The sequence below is a fragment of the Salmo salar genome, chromosome 14 (assembly GCF_965601325.2).
Source record: "Salmo salar chromosome 14, fSalSal1, whole genome shotgun sequence".
NCBI classification, from domain to species: Eukaryota; Metazoa; Chordata; class Actinopteri; order Salmoniformes; family Salmonidae; genus Salmo; species Salmo salar.
The window spans coordinates 87,156,460-87,170,459 of record NC_138304.1 but is presented as its reverse complement, the minus strand read 5'-3'; positions in this window follow the sequence as shown (position 1 = coordinate 87,170,459).

Below are 14,000 nucleotides of genomic sequence, written 5' to 3'. Positions count from 1 at the left end.
TCTGTCACTCTCACTTCATGTTTGCAAAGCATTGCTTCATGATGGTTACGCATGCTTGTGGGTATGATTTTGTTTGCCCTCCATATCAGAGCAGTGTGATTGGTGTTCTCCATCTTTTATTTTGCTTCCTTATTTGATTGAAACTACAACCCAGCAGTGCTGGAAAAAGTACCCAATTGTCGTACTTAAGTAAAAGTAAAGATACCTTCATAGAAAATGATTCAAGTAAAAGTGAAAGTCACCCAGTAAAATACTACAGTAAAAGTCTAAAAGTATTTAGTTTTAAAAATACTTAAGTATCAAAAGTAAAAGGAAAAGTATAAATCATTTCAAGTTCCTTATATTAAGCAGACCAGACAGCACCATGTACATTTTTAAATGTTTTATTTAAGGCTAGCCAGGGGCACGCTCTAACACTCAGACATAATTTACAAACAAAACGTGTGTTTCGTGAGTCCGCCAGATCAGAGGCAGAAGGGATGACCAGGGATGTTCTCTTGATAAGTGCGTAAATTGGACCATTTTCCTGTCCTGCTAAACATTCAACATGTAAGGAGTACCTTGGGTGTCAGGGAAAATGTATGGAGTAAAAAGTACATTATTTTCTTTAGGAATGTAGTGGAGTAAAAGTAAAATTTGTAAAAAATATGAATAGTAAAGTAAAGTACAGATACCCCCCAAAACTACTTAAGTAGTACTTCAAAGTATTTTTTATTTTTTTACTTTACACCGCTGCAACCCAGCCAGCCAAACTTGACTATTTTCACTCAAATGCATAAAACGTTTTCTGAAAACCCCAGGCCTTCTGTTACCATTTAGTTGGATAATTAGATGAGTAAAAAAATGCAACCATCATGCTGTTCAGTTGGGACAAAGTTGTCCTTTGTGGGGATTTTTACAAAAGAAAGCGCTAATCGTAGCACAGCCCTGAATCCAGAACAGAACAGCAGGAGAATAAAGGTAATATGTAATTATACTAGAGCTAAGCCCTGTAATCTCAGCCAGGGGAGAGGACACGGCAGAGAAGGATACCAGCAGCAGACCTCCTGAGCTGGGTTGACACCTGGATGGCTAAACACTGCCTGAACGTATTGATCACCGTTTTCTCACGGCGTGTGTGTGTCTGTGTATTTGTGTGTGTGAGTGAGTGAGTGAGTGAGTGAGTGAGTGAGTGTGTGTGTGTGTGTGTGTGTGTGTGTGTGTGTGTGTGTGTGTGTGTGTGTGTGTGTGTGTGTGTGTGTGTGTCACAGAGGGTCCATTCTCACTTAGTTACAAAATAGAATGTAACATTTAAGCAGAGGGGGCCTTCCTTGTGTTGTTAATCATTGTCTGTTTAAGTTTTGAGGCTTAAAACAGATGCACCGATAGATTACCTGGAAATTAGTTGTCTTTCTTTCTGTAAGCACTTTCGTTCTGTTTTGGGAGGTAGGGTCAACATCCGTTTTGTGTTGGGACGGTATGGCTACACAGAAGGATTAGGGACAATCATCGCTTCTCAACAAAGAGAAATGTGGAGGACAGTGAAACGTAATCAGAGCTTGGGGCTGGCTGTCTTTCACACACCATCTACCTATTAGCCTGTGAGACAGGGCATTAGCACTAAGAGTATACTGAGACAAGCTGTTAGGCATCACAGTTGCCATAGAGGCCAACCCATGGAGGAAGAAGTAGAAAGTTCCTAAGAGTGAAACTTGAGTGAGAGACAGAAAATTGGCTCCATGGCAAAACCTGAAGTCTGGACTGGCAAGGACAGGGTGGATATGGCCTATGGTATGCACAAATACTTACACAAATACTCATACAGTATATGAAGCTTTCAGTGGATTTTTCTGTAGTGTAACTGTAATGATACTGTAAACATAGTGATTGTAGGAATGGAACTGATAAAACAAATCAAGCCTTTCCTCGAAAACTGCAGTCGCAATGACAAATAAAGAAAAATGGACGAAGTATTTGGAATGCCATTAGAATGGCTGGGCAGGATTTTCAATGAATCCACTACCTAAACATTTTAAGTGCATTTCCTGTGAGCGGTGGAAATGTATATGCAGAACAAATTTGATCCATAAATGGACAGTTTTCAATTTTAATGTTTGCTTCATCCATGCAGTTCCATAAATGGAATTTGCTGAGTGGAACTACAGAACAAAGTGAAAACTTTTGTCTGGAAGAACTCCTCAAAGTGCTTTTACTACATTGCTTTTCACTCCGCAGCACGAGGGAAACCATTTGAAAATGAGGGCCAAATGAAGGCAATTTTATACCTGAGTACGTTTTGTCCTCAACATTTGAAGACGTAAACTATACCGTTTATTTTTCTCCAAACCCAAAATAGTATGATTTGAGTTATTCACCTTCATGGCATCATGGAGTCAAACAGAGTCACTGTGTGTTTAAGAGGAAGTCTCAGCAATGTTTTATTTTTTTCAAATTTGAGAAGAACTGCTCTCATGAAGAGAAGATCAAATGAGACCAAGGCTAAAGTCAGCCATGTGGAGTCACTGCCCAGACAGACAGGAACACAGCCAGCATCTCATCAGCAGGGCGGACACAGGACACTGAGTTCTCTCTCTCACTCACTCACTCACTCACTCACTCACTCACTCACTCACTCACTCACTCACTCACTCACTCACTCACTCACTCACTCACTCACTCACTCACTCACTCACTCACTCACTCACTCACTCACTCACTCACTCACTCGAGAGAGAGAGAGAGGGCACATGCAGATGCCCTTGTGGCACGCTTCATTCCCGCTACCGTCCTCTCCAACTCAGAAGGGTAAAAAGGGAAAACACGTGATCTTAGATCCAAAAGGCCTTTCACAGATTGGCGCAACAGTGCCACTGCTGAGGCTGGGTCAGAGACAGACACAGACAGGAAGTTCTAGTGGTTAGGATTTCGTGGAGAACTGATATCCTCCCAAAATACTCTGGTTTTAACCGAGGCTGAGGCCCTTTTAAAGGTTGTGGAACAGTCTACGTAGAGGCCTCATAAGAATCAGGCTATATCCCAAATGGTACTCTACATTGTGCGTTACTTTTGACCAGAGCCCGGTGAAAAGTGGTGCACTATAAAGGGAATAGGTTGCCATTTGAGACACCAACTCAGAGTTACAGTGAAATGTCAAATAATTCAGTATAATGGATTCAATTAATCCCAATGAAAAACAAAAAACAATTGCTTGGTTATTATTACAGTGTAAATAAAATGTCACCATGTCATTTATTAGTAAATATGTAATAACTACAGTCATTTCTGTACCAGAATTAAATATAGGCTAGTATTAGCATCACATTCTGAGATGAGACACACAGCTGGTTTAACCTGTGGTGCTGAGGACACAGATCAGGATAGTAGGTCTGCTCAAATAAGATCCACTGTTCATTAGTTTACAGCAGTTAAAAAACAATAGTACACATCATTAAGCTGCATTCTCTGTCTCTTCACTCTATTAACTGTGCTGCCTGAAGTGATTCTCATTCTCTTAATGATGAGAGAGATAGAGAGAGAGAGAGAGAGAGGGGGGGGGGAGAGAGGGGGAGAGAGAGAGAGGGGGGGGGAGAGAGGGAGAGAGAGAGGGAGAGAGAGGGAGAGAGAGGGAATAGTAAGAGAGAAATGGAGATGGAGAAAGAGAGAGGGAGGGATAAAGAGAGAGAGGGGGGATAAAGGGAGGGAGAGAGATAGAGAGAAATAGAGAGGGAGATCAGCTAGGTGTTACAAAGTCATCCTCATGGCAGGCCTCGTCTGTGACTTCTCCCATGAGTCACTCTGCTCCGAGAGAGCTGTCCTTGCATAAACCCAGGTGACATAAGCCAAGCAGAGGTCTCTCTCTCTCTCTCTCTCTCTTTCTCTCTCTCTCTCTCTCTCTCTCTTTATTTTTTCACCCCCTCTCCCTTTCTCTCTCTGCTGCTCACCTCAGTCAGTTTCACCAGACGGGTCCAGGAGACCATGACCTTTCCCGAGTGGTGCCATCAATCCATCAGACACACACGTGCATGCACACACGCACACACACATACTCAGCAGGAAAAAGAGACACTAAAACGTTTCCAGTACACCTTCATAGAGTTCACCGCAGTGAGGAGATAGCTGGAGATAGGGAGTTAGCTTACAGACGCTTGCAAAATGAGATCGCTGTGAATCTCACTGAGTTAAAAGAGGGGTCCAATAGAGATTTATAATATTGACCAATATCATGAATTTGATGTTGAGATTATAGATGTTGCAAAATGCAATCTGTTACTCTCAATATTTTTCCCATGCGTTTCCATTTCAACACACCATCCTTTCAACACCCATCCTTTCAACACCCATCCTTTCAACACACCATGAAAAATAAGTACATGAAGTGAAACGTCTTCCAATTCTACGTGGTCAACACTGATTCTGATCAAAGAGCCCAACTACACAGATCATATTTATTTTCCACAGTGTATAACTGTAGGAAACTCATAACTATGAAACTTATATCTACCTGGGCGGCATGTAGCCTGGTGGTTAAGAGCGTTGTACCAATAACCAAAAGCCGACTAGGTGAAAAATCTGCCGATGTGCCCTTGAGCAAGGCACTTAATTAAGCCTAATTGCTCCTGTAAGTCACTCTGGATAAGAGCGTCTGCTAAATAAGAAAAATACATATATACTGTATATACAGTATATATGCGAAGTGAGATAGTGTCCTTGGTGTGTCCCCCAAATGGTACCATATTCTCTGTGTAGGGCCCATAGGACTCTGGCCAAAAGTAGTGCACTATATAGGGTGCCATTTGGGATGAAGCCCTTGTTAACAAGCCATATTGTGCATTGACCAGCTGGAATGTACCAGGGAGTAGGTAGAAGCTGGTGCTCAATGCTTACACCCCACCGCTTTAACAGTGCTAAAAGGTATCACGTATCCCCATTTCTCTATGGACTGCCGCTCTTTATCCCCTTCCTGTTAACCATAAACCTCCCCCGTGGTTTAATAATTCCTCACCGTGTAGGCTGGCATAGGTAGCAGGTGAAAACCCAGCCTGTATATGTATGTGTCTGTGCAATATTACACTCACTTAGGCTACACACACACACACACACACACACACACACACACACACACACACACACACACACACACACAGGAACTAAAAGTGCATGGCTTTAGGACAGATATGAGCAGGTGACACCTCATATATCACAATGTTAATGATGTAGGTGTGTTAATGTGAAATGTGACCAGGAGTAATTGTACATTACCCCGCTTGTCTCCCTTGTTAATCATGTTTATGCAAACAGGTTCTCATAATTCAACAGATAATACACCAGAGAAATATTAGAAAACAGATTAGCAGAATTTTTGTGAGATAAATTAATTTACCCACTGTCTTTTTCTTACCCCATGACTGTGTGTGTGTGTGTGTGTGTGTGTGTGTGTGTGTGTGTGTGTGTGTGTGTGTGTGTGTGTGTGTGTGTGTGTCTGTCTGTCTGTGTGTGTGCGTGCGTGCGTGCGTGCGTGCGTGCATGCATGTGTGCACATCTAAGTCAATGGAGGTCCATGGAATCAGCAGCGTTGATAAAATAAAAGCTTTTGATGAATCACTGACTGCATACAGTTCAGTCCAGGATGAAAAAAATGCTGATGATGAATCACTGACTGCGTACTGTACAGTTCAGTCCAGGATGAAATAAATGCTAATGATGAATCACTGACTTCATATGGTTCAGTCCAGGACAAGGAATGCTCCTCAGTTCATTCTGGCTCCATACCAAGCACAACAAAACCAAACTCTAGTATGTTTGTTGAAATGGTGTGTCCTCGCGGCCCCACTGAAGCAACAACACACGCCAAATGACATAAAGGACAGATCACAGAATTTAATATCAAAACATCATAAATAACTACCGGTCGTGCTTTCATTTGATTCCGCTTTCTTACAGGATAGTCTGGAGGAGCGTTGAGAGGTAAAAGAGTTTGTACATGTTCTATTCCACTTCTATGGATTCTGGAAACTGTTTAAGATGCTGATTGACTGACTGCCAATACAGGAGGCCAAATGGTCAAGGATTTACATTTTGTCTCTTCTTGAAATCCATGTTCCGTACTTTATCATCTCTCAGTTCATTTAGGACTGTGCCACAATCAAATGGGGAGGCACAGACCCTGAGGACATGAGAACTATGGTTCCGTCTGAAATGGCAACATATTCCCTGTGTAGTACACTACTACCCTATGGGCCCTGGTCAAAAGTAGCACATTATATAGGGAATAGGTTGCCATTTGGCAGGCATCCTATACATTTTTTTCATGGAGCACTTAATGGGACATTTAAATCTCTACAACTGAGATTTGCATCAATGAATAGTTGTCTTAATTCATCTAACAAGGATTGGATCAATGTTTCAATGCATTTGGAATAAACCTTAAAGCAGGCCGGAGACCTCATGACTTTAACGAGGAGAGAATTTCTCATCACCATCGTAGTCTATATTGAGAGCCTTCATTTTGTAAACGTCCTGCTGCTTCAGATACTGGTGGAGCTCCCCAACCCTATAATGAGGTACATGCCTGGTCTGAGGTTGTTTGTGGTACTACACATCAGACACAGACAGAGGGGGAGAAAGTGGGGGGAGGAGAGAGAGAGAGAGAGAGAGAGAGAGAGAGAGAGAGAGAGAGAGGGGGAGGGAGGGAGGATGAGCGGAGGCCCCTAGTCCACTGTCTGTCCTCGCTGAATATTTCCTCTGCTGCGTCATGACTGCTGCTCGGCCCGGTGTCTTCGGCACACGCCGGAGCTAATGGAGAAAATATGCTGCTAGCTGACTGCAGGATGGAGGGGGGCTCTTAAGTAGCTGCCAGTCCTTCACTCCAGGCCACTCTGGACAGTAACACAGATTTGGAGACGGTGGAGGATAACCGATATGCTCCCTGGTAAAACTCACACATTAAATTCTCTTCTTTTCCAAGAATTCTCTATTACCATCAAATGGAAATTATAGCAAAAACCATGAAATGTAAATCCAAATGCATTAGAATACATACAGTATGTGCTATGAGGATTTATATTTGCCAAATGAGGAAACTTACACTATATTAAACATATAACATTGTAACAGAGCGTTTATCCACAAATGAAATGAATGTCAATTCACCAATAGTGTAATTTCTCTTATTTCTTTTTGGAATGTACAATGGATTTGATAGGCTGACTCTGTGAAGGATGACTGAGACAGATGGAGCTCTGAGGGGTCTGAGTGTGATGTGACTGCAGAGAATATCTCTCACAGACAACAGGAAGAACATTGACAGCTTCCTGTCACCTGCAGGAAGTCACCATCATTCTACTGCCTGTAATCGCAGATTGGCTACAGCACTAGTTCTGCTCTTATTATGGTTTGATTCCCTGAAATGTATTTTCCTCCAGAGTTCCTCTTTCCAGCACTAAACTTGTAAGATGGCTACTTCCCATTTTCTGTTTAATTTCCTGACAACCCACTTGTCTTTGTAAGCCCTTCACTTAATAATTTCATTAAGGTGACTCGCTGGCGACAAAGCCACTGGGAGCCCCAGTATGATGCACTCCAAGCACACAAAGTATGTAACACTCTTATCCCGCTCCAGCTGTGACTGGCTGAGCCCCATAGTGCTTGTGATTGATCCGTTTTATAGCCTATCACATCTGTGCAATGAGTGGTGCAACCTCCTCTTCTTTGTGGTCTGAGAAATCCCTCATGTCTTGGTTACTCATGGACATTTTCGAATGACTATGGCTCGGCCTCAGTCCGGCTCCTGAATATCCCTCATTGCAGTAATTGAACAGGTTTTCTTGGCTTCCTTCCATTCAATCATGTCTGAGTGAATTCCTTTGTTTTGGCATCCACACAATTAGCTTCAGTACTCACATCCTGTGATATGTCTCTTCTCGCTCCCACTCCCTCCTGCCATCTTTCACTTTCTCCACCTCTCTTTATCCCTTGTTCTTTTTACTTTCTTCCCCTCCTTCCTCTCGTTCTCTGCACATAACCCTCCTCTCCTCTCAGTGCAGTGTCTAGATTGGACAGTAATTGGAAAGAAAATAAACCTAGATCATTTTCCAGTGGGGGCAACAGCGAGAAATATCTTCACTCTGAGTCTGGTGCAAGAGCCAGTGAACGAGCATGAAATGGATGCTTTCCAGTATCAATCAAAGGCCGTGTCCAAAAGGGGAAGAGATTCCCATCATTGATATTATATAATGCTCCAGTAGAACACACTGGTAGAGAAGGGAGTGATTTGTTGTCTGGACACCCAATTGGCACACTATTAACTATACAGTTCACCCTGATAAAAAGTAGTGCACTACATAGGGAATAGGGTGCCATTTGGGACGCACCCTATCCCAGTCAGCCAGCCCCATAGTAGGAGAGAGAGAGAGAGAGAGAGAGAGAGAGAGAGAGAGAGAGAGAGAGAGAGAGAGAGAGAGAGAGAGAGAGAGAGAGAGAGAGAGAGAGAGAGAGAGAGAGAGAGAGAGAGAGAGAGAGAGAGAGAGGAGAGAGAGAGAGAGAGAGAGAGAGAGAGAGAGAGAGAGAGAGAGAGAGAGATACCCATATATCTACTGGCGAACATCAAAAATACATTGTAATCTCACTAGGAAAAAAGGCTTTAGTAAATGCCTCCTCCACAGCTGTGGTGCCACGGCCGACGGCCAAGGGAAATACGGCGGGACCTGCCAAACAAAATTATACCACAGAAATGGTCCGATTGTCTTGGTTACTCCAGTTTAGTTATTTTGTAATAATTGGTTTGAAAAACATTGAGTACACTGTTTAAAGAGATTCTCTGATACTTTTGTATACTTTTTAACCAGTAGTTCTGAAAGTAGAGCTCACAAACCAAAGTCTGTCCCCAAACATTGTGGACTAAGTCACGTATGTGCAGGTATGTGCACCACATCATTGCTCTCTCTCTCTCTCTTCTCTCTCTCTTCTCTCTTCTCTCTTCCCTCTTCTCTCTTCTCTCTTCTCTCTCTGCCGTGTGTACATCTTGATAGCTGTCACTCAAATGGCGAAGGGCTAAATCTCACTGGCTAGAACTCAAATTGCTAGGGGTCTGGCCCAAGTGGGGGAAAATTTGGGGAAAATGGTGCAGCACAGGTTCCAGAAAAACAGTAGCTTTCAAACTAGGGATTTCGTGGCTAATTGAGATAAAACAGTGATTCTCATAGATTATGCATGCATACACATTGACACATCCATCCCAAAGCGAGAGGTTGAAAAATACTTACTAGTAGACAAAAGTCCGGAGCATGTCTTTAAGTCATTCAAAACAAAGTACAATTTTTGTTGTTGCTATTTCCTTTCCAGTACTCGTTCTTGTGAGTAGCTTGTACTTTAATGTTACAAGATAAGATGCAATTAAAGACAGATACACAACTGACAGGATGAAAAAAGACATGAAAACTGACAAGTTCCTTAATTTCCAGTTATCTTGACAAATTGTTGTGTGCAACACAAAAAGGCTTAACGCATTTTTAACATCTGTTTTGATGTATGGATGTTTCGGGGAGCGTATATGGGCCTGCCACTCAACCTGTTCACTGAGCTGCTCACTCCGCTCCCAGACTACCCAATCTCTCTTCGGAGCAGAGCATTAAGCGTTGTCAGACAAGCCTGCTGACTAATCTACTGTGTAGCTGCAGACACCAGCCCCTAAAAATGCCTGAGATGGGCTTTTAGTTTCAGAGCTGTGCTAACAGTAACGGTAAGAGTAACACAATCCTCTCTGACACACATGTAACACTACCCTCTCTGACACACATGTAACACTATCCTCTCTGACACACATGTAACACTACCCTCTCTGACACACATGTAACACTATCCTCTCTGACACACATGTAACACTATCCTGTAACACTACCCTCTCTGACACAGATGTAACACTACCCTTTCTGACACAGATGTAACACTACCCTCTCTGGCACAGATGTAAGACTATCCTCTCTGACACCCATGTAACACTACCCTCTGACACGCATATAACACTATCCTCCCTGACACAGATGTAACACTACCTACTCTGACATGCATGTAACACTCTGCTCTCTGACACGCATGTAACATTACCCTCTCTGGAGATAATATAAGACTGAAGTACTGGAAACAATATAACACTATGAAAAATCTGGGAAACCAGGCCTAGTATTCATAGCTGACGTTGAAAAGGATTTTGATAAAAGTACAACTGGAGTTGACATATAAATGCCTGGAATATTTCAATTTTGGAGAGTCTCTTATAAAATGGGTTAAAGTTATGTATGTACCCTATGTGTAAAATAGTAAATAATGGCTACTTCTCAGAAAATGTTTAACTGTCAAGAGGAGTAAAACAAGGTTGTCCACTATCAGCATATTTATTTATTATTGCCATCGAAATGTTAGCAGTTAAAATCAGATCCAACAATAATATTAAAGTATTAGACATCCAGGTCTTAAAAACAAAGGTATCATTGTACGCTGATGATTAATGTTTAATTTTAAATCCACAATTTGGATCCCTCCACAGCCTCATTAAGGATCTAGATACTTTTCTATATTCTCTGGATTACAACCAAATTATGATAAATGTACTATATTACATATTGGATCACTAAAAAATACAACTTTTACATTACCATGTAGTTTACCAATAAAATGGTCTGACGGGGATGTGGACATACTCGGAATACATATCCCGAAAGAAAGAAATGATCATACGCCAATACATTTGAATAGAAAGTTAGCAAAAATAGATAAGATCTTGCAACCATGGAAAGGAAAATACCTGTCTATTTGTAGAAAAATCACCCTGATTATCTCTTTAGTCATATCCCAGTTGAATAAATATGAATTCGGAGGGGAAAAATGATTAAATAGCGGCCCAGAGGTAATTCGACCAGGAAGGCCTGAATAGTTGATGTTGAAATGTGTCTGTTACATGAACTCTGTGAAGTATTTATTTGAGCTGCAATTTCTGAGGCTGGTAACTCTAATGAACTTATCCTCTGCAGCAGAGGTAACTCTGCGTCTTCCTTTCCTGTGGTGGTCCTCGTGAGAGCCAGTTTCATCATAGCAGATGATGGTTTTTGCGACCGCACTTGAAGAAACTTTCAAAGTTCTTGAAATGTTCCGAATTGGCTAACATTCATGTCTTGAAGTAATGATGGACTGTCGTTTCTTTTTTCTTATTTGAGCTGTTCTTGCTATAATATTTAACCTTTATTTAACTAAACGAGTCAGTTAAGAAAAAAATATTATTTACAGTGATGGCCTACCGCGGCCAAATCCTAACCCGGACGACGCTGGGCTAATTGGGTGCCGCTCTATGGGACACGGCCTGTTGTGATACAGCCTGGATTAAAACCATGGTCTGTAGTGACGCCTCTAGCACTGAGATGCAGTGCCTTAGACCACTGCACCACTCAGGAGCCCCAATAATATGGACTTGGTATTTTACCAAATAGGGCTATATTCTGTATACCACCCCTACCTTGTCACAATACAACTGATTGGCTCAAACGCACTAAGAAGGAAAGAAATTCCACAAATTAACTTTTAACAAGGAGCACCTGTGAATTGAAATGCATTCCAGGTGGCTACCTCATGAAGCTGGTTGAGAGAATGCCAAGAGTGTGCAAAGCTGTCATCAATGCAAAGGGTGGCTACTTTGAAGAATCTCAAATATAAAATATATTTACATTTTTTTAAACACTTTTTTGGTTACTACATGATTCCATATGTGATATTTTATAGTTTGATGTCTTTACTATTATTCTACAATGTAGAAAATAATAAAAATAAAGAAAAACCCTTGAATGAGTAGGTGTCCAAACTTTTGACTGGTACTGTATATAGTGTGGTGTACAGCAGGTCAGCCACCAGGGGGAGACTCGTCGAGGCCTGATGACAGACGGAGTCAACATCAAGAGGTGATGGCTCCCTCTGCTGGACGTGTCAGGTCTCGACGGGCTCTCCGGCCAGGACTAATTGGGGCTGATTGTGGTTGTTGAGTAATCAAGAGGCTGATTGCTCACCAGCTGGACAAGTCCCATAAAGCTGCCAGAAGGGCAGCACACGGGGAAGGGACTGGGGAAGAGAAGTTACTTCCGTATAGTCGTGCTCAGTCCCAGGGATAACGGAGGGAGCTCAGTTTTGTTCCCCACAGGATACAGCAAGACCCGGAGCCCAGAAGACAGTATCCCGGAGAGGGTCTTCTGGGGGAGAGCTATTATTTTCTTTTTGTTTGTTATTTAAATTAACATCCTTGTAACTGAGCTAATCCAACTCTGTCCATGTCTGATCTGTGTAAACGTCTTGACCAAACCCCCTGGTCTGCCACAAGTGGTGGAGAATGCGAGCATTCTGATAACGTGGTCAGATCAGGGTTGACGTTTACGCAGCATCAGCATGGATGAATTGATAGCTCACTTCGTCTGGGCACAACAAGCATAACAGGTGGTTCAGGAACAAACACTGGAGGAACAGCGGCTACAAAATGTCCACCTCGTTGAGGAAATCAGGAAGCAACAAGGAGGAGCATCCAAATCTGTTTTTAATCAAGCTAACAGAAGACGACGACATTGAAACATACCTCTGTACATTTGAATGGACAGCACTACGGGAAGGATGGCCAAGGCCAAAGTGGGCAAGTCTGCTGGCCCCGTTCATCGTCGGGAACGCTCAAAAGGCGCATTGGGACCTTAACAACGAACAGGCTGCGACAGACTCAAACGGGAGATACTCAGCCGCTACATGTACAGCCTGGCCCATCGGGCCCAACTGTTCCACAACTGGAGGTTCGGGGCCGACGCATCCCCCCCAAGCCCAGATGAGCGACCTACTGCGCGTCACCAGGGCATGGCTCTTAACCCACGTGTCCACCCTCTCCATCCTAGACAAAGTGGTCCTGGATTGTTTCTTATGCGTGCTGCCCTACGACATGAAGAGGGCATAGAATCTATGCATTCCCAAGACCTTGGAGGGCCTCCTGGGAGCAGTGGAGATGCATCAGAACGCTGAGGCCCTGCTGAGTGGGAGCTGGGCCGAGACGGGGACCCGTCCGAGGGGACGGAAGGACAGCCCCACCGCTGTGTACCCCAAACCGACAGTCAGCAGGGCCAAAGGGCTGCAGACCCGTGGAGAGATAGCTAGGGTAAAGCCAACCCGCTACCGACGAACCCAGGTAGATGGAGACCAAAGAGGTGTTTTGAGTGTGGCGCCCGGGGGAACCTTGCTTGGAATTGCCCAGCTCGAGAGGAGTTGATGCCATCAGCAAGCCCCGGAGGCGAGGTGGGTCACGCAGTGAACTACGTCAACTCTTGTTGGGTGCACCACGAATCAACGGCACCCATGGTCCCGGTGAAGGTTGACGACACGACACGGAAGCTCTATGAGACTCTGGAAGTATGGTTACGCTCGTAACCACGAGGCTCCTGAACCAGGGGACCAAATGTGGTAGGGAGATGTCCATTTTCTGTGTCCATGGTGACACAAAGCGGTATCCAACCGTATGGGCCAATATCGTGATGCCACAAGGGAGCTGTACCGGAGTTGCCGGTACCCCTCCTTGTGGGACGAGATTGTCCGCTGTTCGTGGCACTGTGGAGGCACGAGCTGAGGAAAAATCCGGCCGAAGACGAGAGCGAGGACAACCCGTAGCAAGCAAGTGGTTGACAAACTTGTATCTACGGGCCCGGAGTCTGAGTCGGAGGGGGTGCCGGAACCCGACCCCGAGGTGAACCACTGGAGGAGTAGCCCATTCTCCCCCTCCTCGATATCGAGGGACCAGTCGAGACACCTACTGGGGGCCAACTGAGGGGACAATTCGGGACTGCCCAGTGGGAGGATCCAAACTTGAAAGCCGCCGCATCCCAAGTGATAGCGGTGGATGGACAGCTACTTCCGGGGTGAGTGACTGGCAATGCTCCCATTTCCAAATCAAGAATAACCTCGTGCCAACAGGGGGAATTCCGGGAGGTACCTTTGCTGCCTCAACGGTACGTGGGAAC